This window comes from Emys orbicularis, chromosome 11 (genome assembly GCF_028017835.1).
Source record: "Emys orbicularis isolate rEmyOrb1 chromosome 11, rEmyOrb1.hap1, whole genome shotgun sequence".
NCBI lineage: Eukaryota > Metazoa > Chordata > Testudines > Emydidae > Emys > Emys orbicularis.
Genome location: NC_088693.1, coordinates 13,886,980 through 13,894,861, shown reverse-complemented (window position 1 = coordinate 13,894,861; position 7,882 = coordinate 13,886,980).

The following is a 7,882-nucleotide window of genomic DNA, read 5'->3' as shown; positions in this document are numbered from 1 at the left end:
GGAGAGTAGTGTGGACATGCACCACCTCAGTAATTACTGCAGTGGCTGCAAGTCAACCTAATATAGGTTGACTTACGTTTCTAGTGTAGGCATCCCCTGAGAGAGATCACATCACAGAGGAGGAGTGGTTTCTGAGGCAAGGGGGAGTTGGTCCCGTGAACTCATGTAATAAGATTCTCTGGACCCTGATTCTTGAGCAGGCTCAAGCATCACCGGTAAGTGATCAGAATACACAACTCATTTCAAACTCAGAGTAGATAACTGGAGAGAGGGATGAGCCTTATGAAGAGAAGGAAATCTGCTAATGTTTTCCAGTCTCTACTCTGGTTCCTTTCTCTTTAGTGTTGACTGATAGATCCAGTTTCCTTTCTCAGATCAGATTTAGTGGAGGCAAGGCACATGCATCATCAAAAACAGGAGGCTGAAACCTCATCAGCAACAAGCATTTTTAAAACTTGCGCTAGAAGCAGTGGACCATCCAAATGTGGCGCATCCCCCATAAATTAAGGGAGTTGGCCTGTCTCAACAGTGTGGTGAATAATGCTCCTTGGACTAAAGTAGTTCCTCACAGGGCTTCTGTTGGCAATCAGTGAATCTGTATTGTGTGATATTAATTCATCCATCATTTTGTAATAGCAAGCCACATGGATCAAGCCTCCCTCACTCTCTGCAATGAAGGGACTTACAAACAGTATCGGTGGCTTGCTGCCTTGGCCGATACCTCCTTGTCCTTGCACTTTCTGATTTTGTTAATGGGATATGGGAGAGGGAGGTTCATCAAAATGATCAGGCCAGATCCTGAGACCCTCACTCCATTTTTACTCAGGCCAATTCCCACTGAAGGCACAGGCTCAGTGCACCTCCTGAAGGAATGGCTCTTAGGGCCCTGGCTGGAGTTTAAAGTTCCTTCTCCAAAGGCTGAATTCTCATTCAGGAGATTCCACAGAGCAAGGCCAGAAGGCAGCGTTGTGATTGTCTAGTCTGACCTTCTGTAGAACACGGGCCATAGGGATTTCCTGTATTAAGGTCGGTATCTGGGCTTTGGGACTGCGCTCATCACCATTGTATCTGAGAGGTGTAACGTTTGTAAAGCTCTTCAGTTTCTGCCGTTAGCAGGGCATACAGCTTTCCACGTAGGCCCAGACCTCAGTACACGTTTACATGTGTCGTACCTGTTTTGTGTTGGGTACGTGGGGTAGCAGTCAAACGCTGTGCCAAAAAATAGGGTTAAAACTTTATCTTCAAGGCATAAGCTTATGGTCTTCAAAGAAGGTCACACAATTAGTAGTTCTGACTGTTTATATAGCACCAATATTGTTCTAGTGGATGCTTCAGAGAAAACTATGGATACAAGGTCTCTGCCCCTGAAAGCTCAGCAGAGATGGGGTGAGAGGCGTAACAAAATCAAAATGATAAAATGATGAACCCTGCCTTTGTCAAAATGCAGCAGATATTTATTGACGGGCATATGTGATTGAATGATGGTATCCAGCATGAGCTTAACAAACAAAGGCAAGCTGGCAAAAACTCCCCTGCCCCAGAAGAGAGGGTGATTTCTAATCAAACATTTAGTTCTTGCTTTTCCCACGTGCTCATCTAATTTTTGTTTCTGCTCCTGCAGTTAGTTCTTGTTTTCGCCCCATCAGAACTCAATCTTTAAAAGTTAAGGAAATGTTCAGATCTGGACTTCCCATTTCATAAAATGTGTTACGCAGATTTCAACCCAAGTTCCCGTCTTTATGCACAATGCCTCTCTCCTCAGCCTTTTGAAAAGCTGACACTGATCAGTTTCATATCCCACTTAAAGTTTTGCTGGGAAGCCTTTTTGCCTCTAAATTCCAGGTGGCAAATAAACTTTTAAAGGGGAAAAGGTCATGTTACTTAGTGGGACCCATGTTTAGAATAATATAATTACTGCCTTTGTCTATCAAGACTGGAAAATAACCATCTCTACTTTCAAGACTTCACCCTGCTTTCTGCACCCTGTCACTTGGTTGGGTATATGGCAGGTTGCGTTACTCATTGTGACTAACGTTTGTTGAAGCTCTAGTTCTTTTTTCTACTCTCAGATTGTTCATGAACCAACCCTTATTTCTATGAATGTCTTACTTAATTGTAAGTAAATGCCTAGTAGTTTATGGGAACAAATTTCAGCCTATGGGTATCAATCTCTATTATTGGCTGTGGTTCTTGATCTGCGTCACAATGCATTATTTCTTCTCCCCAGTTGAATGTTTAAACAAGAAAATAACAAGTGACTAATAACAGCAGACAGTGAATAGTTCACTTTGGTCTGAATCTTTAGATTAATCATCCTCAGGCTAAAATATGCAAAACATGCAGGATTCTCAAACTTTTTCACAGCTATACAAGAGCCTTCCAAATACTCACAAACACTGTCTATGACCCCATAAGTTAACTGTAAACTGAATTCTTGACTTCCATTGCCCAAAACATTTGCAAATCCATTATCATATTAGTCACCCAGCTCTAGTTGAGTAAGAACCCCATATTCAAATGTGGGCATCCACTCAGGATGCCCAACCACCACATTTGGATGAGTTAAGTGGCCATCTCTGTGTCTCCGTGATAAGTTCAGCCTCCCAGTGCAGAATATGGACCTCCTACTAAGTCTCCCACATTTGAAAACTAGGCTCACGTGTTGAAATTCAATCACAGTTGCTTATAATGTCCTTGTGTCAAGGTGGTCTGTTGCTTCAAGAAGAATTAGGCAAAGGTGTGGCAAATTGGCAAAGTAGTACCCGAGAGAAGGAAACTGATAAAAACAGGAACTTCAAAGGAGAGAACTAGATGATCATGATGGTCACTTCTGACCTTAAAGTGTATAAGACGCTAACTATTTGAAAAGGGGAAGCAACAGCCAGTGCTGGCCAGGACACAGATCAACCTTGGAAATAACGTCAGTTGTAACTTTGTTTTGGAACTTCATTAACCTAACACTTCTTAAAGTAGGAGTCCACCCTGGCATGGTCCCAGTGCAGCCAAAGAAAGCTCTTCTTGATCCCAAGTTAACTTTTTGCAGTTGTTTCTATTTTACTCACAAGAGAACATTACAATTATGCTATGGCTACATTAGAGAGCTCTCCCGTCAACTTAATTAATCCACCCCAAATGAGCAGCGGTGGCTTTCCACACCAGCGCTTACTTTGGTGTAATTCACGTCGCTCGGGGCGGAGGGTGGCTCATTCACACCCCTGAGCGACATCAGTTATGCCAACCTAAGCTGTAGTGGAGACAGAGCCAAAATGTAACTGTGGGAGAGCTCCGTGCGCATTAACGTCATGGTCACATGGCTGACATGCACACGAAGTGCCCCACACTGCCTTTTTCTTACCAGAGTTGCCATTCGGTTAATATGACACGTCTGATTACACATGAACTTTGTTTAAGGCCTTGTCTGCACTGGAAAGTTTTGCTGCTTTAACTAGGCTGTTAAAGTTACAGCAGCCCTACCACCCTAGAGTGGACTCAGGTATACCGGTATAAAAGTGCTTATACTAGTATTGCTCATTCTGCTTTGGGAAGTGAAATATCCCATACCGATATAAAGCACCTTTCTACTACTACAACGGCATCCCCACTAGGGCTTTTAGTGGTATAACTATGTTGGGGGGAGGGGAAATCATATCTCTTACTAACATAGTTATACTGGTAAAGCTTGAGTGTAGACCAGTCCTAAATCCCTGCATTTGGTGACCTGATTTTTCCATTCACACCTGACCTCTAAACTGGTGAATGTCTCCTGGAAGAGGGAAAAACAAACTGCTCCTCTTAGCCCAGGGGTGGGCAAACTTTTTGGCCCGAGGGCCACATCTGGGTGGGGAAATTGCATGCAGGGCCATGAATGTAGGACTAGGGCAGGGGTTGGGGTGTGGGAGGGAGTGTGGGAGGGGGTGCGGTGTGCAGGAAGTTGCTCGGGGCAAGGGGTTGGGGTGCAGGAGGGGTGCGGGGTGTACAAGCGGGCTCAGGGCAGCGGGTTGGAGTGCAGGAGGGGGTGTGGAGTGTGGGAGGGGGCTCAGGGTAGGGGGTTGGGGTGCAGGAGGGAGTGCGGGGTGTTGGAGGGGGTGCGGTGTGCAGGAAGGGGCTCAGGGCAGGGGGTTGGGGTGCAGGAGGGTGTGTGGAGTGCGGGAGGGAGCTCAGGGCAGGGGGTTGGGATGCAGGAGGGGGTGTGGAGTGCGGGAGGGATCTCAGGGCAGGGGGTTGGGGTGCGGGATGTGGGAGGGGGTGCGGTGTGCAGGAAGGGGCTCAGGGCAGGGGGTTGGGGTGTGGCAGGGGGTTGGGGTGCGGGAGGGAGTGTGGGGTGTGGGGACGCAGATCCCGCGGGCCAGATCCAAAGCCCTGATGGGCCAGATCCGACCCGCGGGCCGTAGTTTGCCCACCCCTGTGTTAAAAGTAAGCACTTTTTACCCTGACTTTCAGTTTCCATTGACCAGAAATGAACCTTTATCTTCCCCGGGCTTATGCAACACCTTAGAATGCCCAGGGACCGTTCTGTTTTTTCCCCTAAAGTGAATTTTGTATTGGTTTCCAGTTAGAAGCACCTAAAGCAGAAGTCCTCTAATTATATCTTGAAGCATATGTATTATTGGCAGCAGGAGTGCAGGGTAAAACTTTCTAAAGTACCCATTAGGACTTGGGTGTTCTTGAAAATCTAACCCTCAAGGATTACAACCTAGTTGTGTGCTTAAATACTCTTGCGATGAATCTACAGATGGTTGGATTGTTTGTTAGGAATAATAGCCATTGTGAATTTAGCCCCTTTTCTTGGTTAGCAAAACTTTCTTACACTGATCTTGGATTTTTTTTAATGTATTAATTATTCATAAATATTCACTGGATATTCTGAACAAGTGTTGGGAGGCCAGGTCCATTGAAGGTGTAAATCAGTGTAACTCTACCTACTGTGTTTGTTAGTTTCAGGCCATCATTTTTGTGTGTGACCTCTTTGCTTTGGCTGTTCATTATTTATCGTTCCTGGTGTGTGGTTGGTCACCCAAGTCACATGGCACTATTTCTGCTCCCTAATTGGATGGACTGAAATATTTTAAACAAGAGAAAAATGAGCAGTGACTAGTGCACTTTCTGGTATGTTGTCATGAAAGAAACCATTGTGCTAAAACTCAGTCCATTCAGTCCTTCTCTCCCCCCCCCCGCCACCTGAGACTGCCCACAAGCTCGATCTGGTAGCCAGTGCCCGTTTATAATTCAACCCACTTGCTGTTCTTGTGTTGTATTGTGCTTTGTCAAGCATTGATTTCAGTAACAGTCCGTTTGCACTCCCATAGCTCCTGCTTGTAGAGCCCTCAGAATGTGAGATTCCCTGATAGCTTAGCCTCATCTGATGGGCTAACACCATATGTCCTGTTCCCTGCTAGCTGTTCTGAATGGGCTAAAATGAGCATACATGCAGTGTAATACTTTACAGACACATACAGGCCCTGTCCCCTGCCCCACAGGTCTTACAATCAAAATCAGGCAAATAGATGATACACAAAGAAACGAGGCAGCTGAGGACAGCATGGGCAGGGCAAGTGAGATTTTTTACACTATATGTTTATTCTTTTGTTAGACTGCTCTGGGGCTTTTGTTGCGCAGTTGTTTGTAATCCCATTTCCTCTAAGGTGTGTGTCATTTCAGCTCACATATAGGAATTATAAACACTAACCAAGGGGCATTTCTGTCTGTTAAAAGAAAGTGGCATGTATTGTCTGAATGCTTTCTATTTGTGCACGCAACTTTAGATGAACTGGGTCAAAAAAATAAATAAATAATGACCAAGACATTCTGCAGTGCCAGACAGGGGACAGGCCAATTCTAAGACGCAAAGTTCATGAAAACTGAAAGGACCACGCTGAATGAGTCACAGTCGTCATCTGATTTTGTAAGTACTACATAACCGTGCGACCAGGGAAGTGAACTGTCCTTTGTAACCCTTCCGAACATAAAGGCACTGACCCTGCTTTCAAGATCTCAGGATCAGATTTACAATATTTGAGTCTTCATCCGAAATACTATGAAGTTTATGTTCAAAGTGAAACCAGAGAGAAATCTTTAGGGGCAATGATAAGAGGGAAAAAAACCCTTCACCCTCACTGGTAATATGTGCTTAGCTGAGCAGCATTTCTAGTCTGAAGGGTTACTTGTGTTATTGAGGTCCACTAAAATAATCTCCCTGATGGCTGGATTCACAAATCCTAATCCTGAACCCCTGTAAATCTGTCTCAGGTTCTCAGCATGCTTGAATTGTGGGGAATTCAAAGTGGCATGCAGCCCTGGAGGAGAGTGCTTTATAATTCTATTTCACCAGGAACAGCCTCCCAAAGAAGACTGCTCACTTGGGATATTTAAAACTAGACTGAAAAATAAATAAAAGACTAGTAATCCTACAACAAGGAAGCCACCTGCAGTGGCGGGGAGTTGGGCTAGATGATCTCCAAGGTCTATTCTAGTACTAGTCTGTGGGTAAGAGCCTCGGCTAATGTAAATCAATATATGCTGATTTTAGCCTGGTGAGGATCTGACCCTATGAAACTGCACCATGGGCTGTTTTATCAAACTCGTGCTGAGACACTGGGCTAAACTCACTAGGTCCAACTCTCATTAATGTAACTGAATTAAATCCAGTTAAGCCTGCTGTGAATTTGGCCTCTTGCACTGCAGACCAGAGTTCACATGTTCCTGTTAGGAGGATGAAAATCTTAACGGCAGTTAATTGTTCAGTGATCGCTTTCATGCCTGTGAAACGGGAGTATGACTTTCAAATGATCTGTGTGTCTTCGGGGATATTTCCAGCGCTCGTTGAAAGGTTTAGCTTTCTCTCCCACTGCCACACCAGTGATGTGAAGAGCTTGCAGATGTGCTGTCTGCATCCTGGTGAACAGCTGCCGAGTGTAACTTTTGAAGTGGGTGTGGCCCTTTAGCGAACTGGAAATTGCGGACTCCACCATCCAGAATCAACGCGTTGAACGGCAGAAGTCATTTGGTTTTCTGGCTTGCTGTGTAGTGCTAGGATCATGTAAGATCACTTCCTGATGTAGGCACATGAGCAGGACCAGTGATGGTCCAGTGGTTCGGGCACTAGCCTGAGACTTAAGGGTGTGGCTACACTGCAGCTGGGAGGTGTGATTCCCAGCATGAGTCGACAGACTGTCCCTAGCTCAGCTCAAACTGAGCTGTGATCAAGTGTGAAAAATCGGGACGGGGGTGGGGGGTAATAAGAGCCTATATAAGGAAAAGACCCAAAATCGGGACTGTCCCCTATAAAATCGGGACATCTGGTCACCCTAAGCTAGCAGGCTAAAAATAGCAGCATGGACATTGTTGCACCAATGGCAGTTTGGGCTACCTGCCTGAGTCCAAGTCTGCCTGGCCCTCTGGGCCCGAGCTCAGGTGGCTAGCCAGAGCAGCTGCCAGTGTCCACACTGCTATTTATAGCACACTAGCTCAAGCCTGAGTCCATCTACCCATGCTGGGAATCATGCCTCCCAGCTGCAGTGTAGACATACCCTCAGAGACCTGGGTTCAACTCCTGCCTTCACCTCTACAGAATGCCTGTGTGACCATAGGCAAGTCATTTCATCTCTCTCTGCCTCAGTTCCCCACCTTTGAAATGGGGATGATAGCACTTCCCTCTGTCACAGGGATGCTGGGCGGATACATACATTCAAGATTGTGAGGTGCTTGGACATGGGTATCATGTATAGTATAAAACAACATGAAAGAAGACTGAGAGTCTCCATCTGAACTAGGAGTGGGTGAACTGGTGCAGATAAAACAGCTCACAGCCTTTGACTAGTCTTAGAACCAAATCTTCTGTGTTTCTCCATTTGTAATTTCCTGCCAGGACCAGAAATTAACGTGT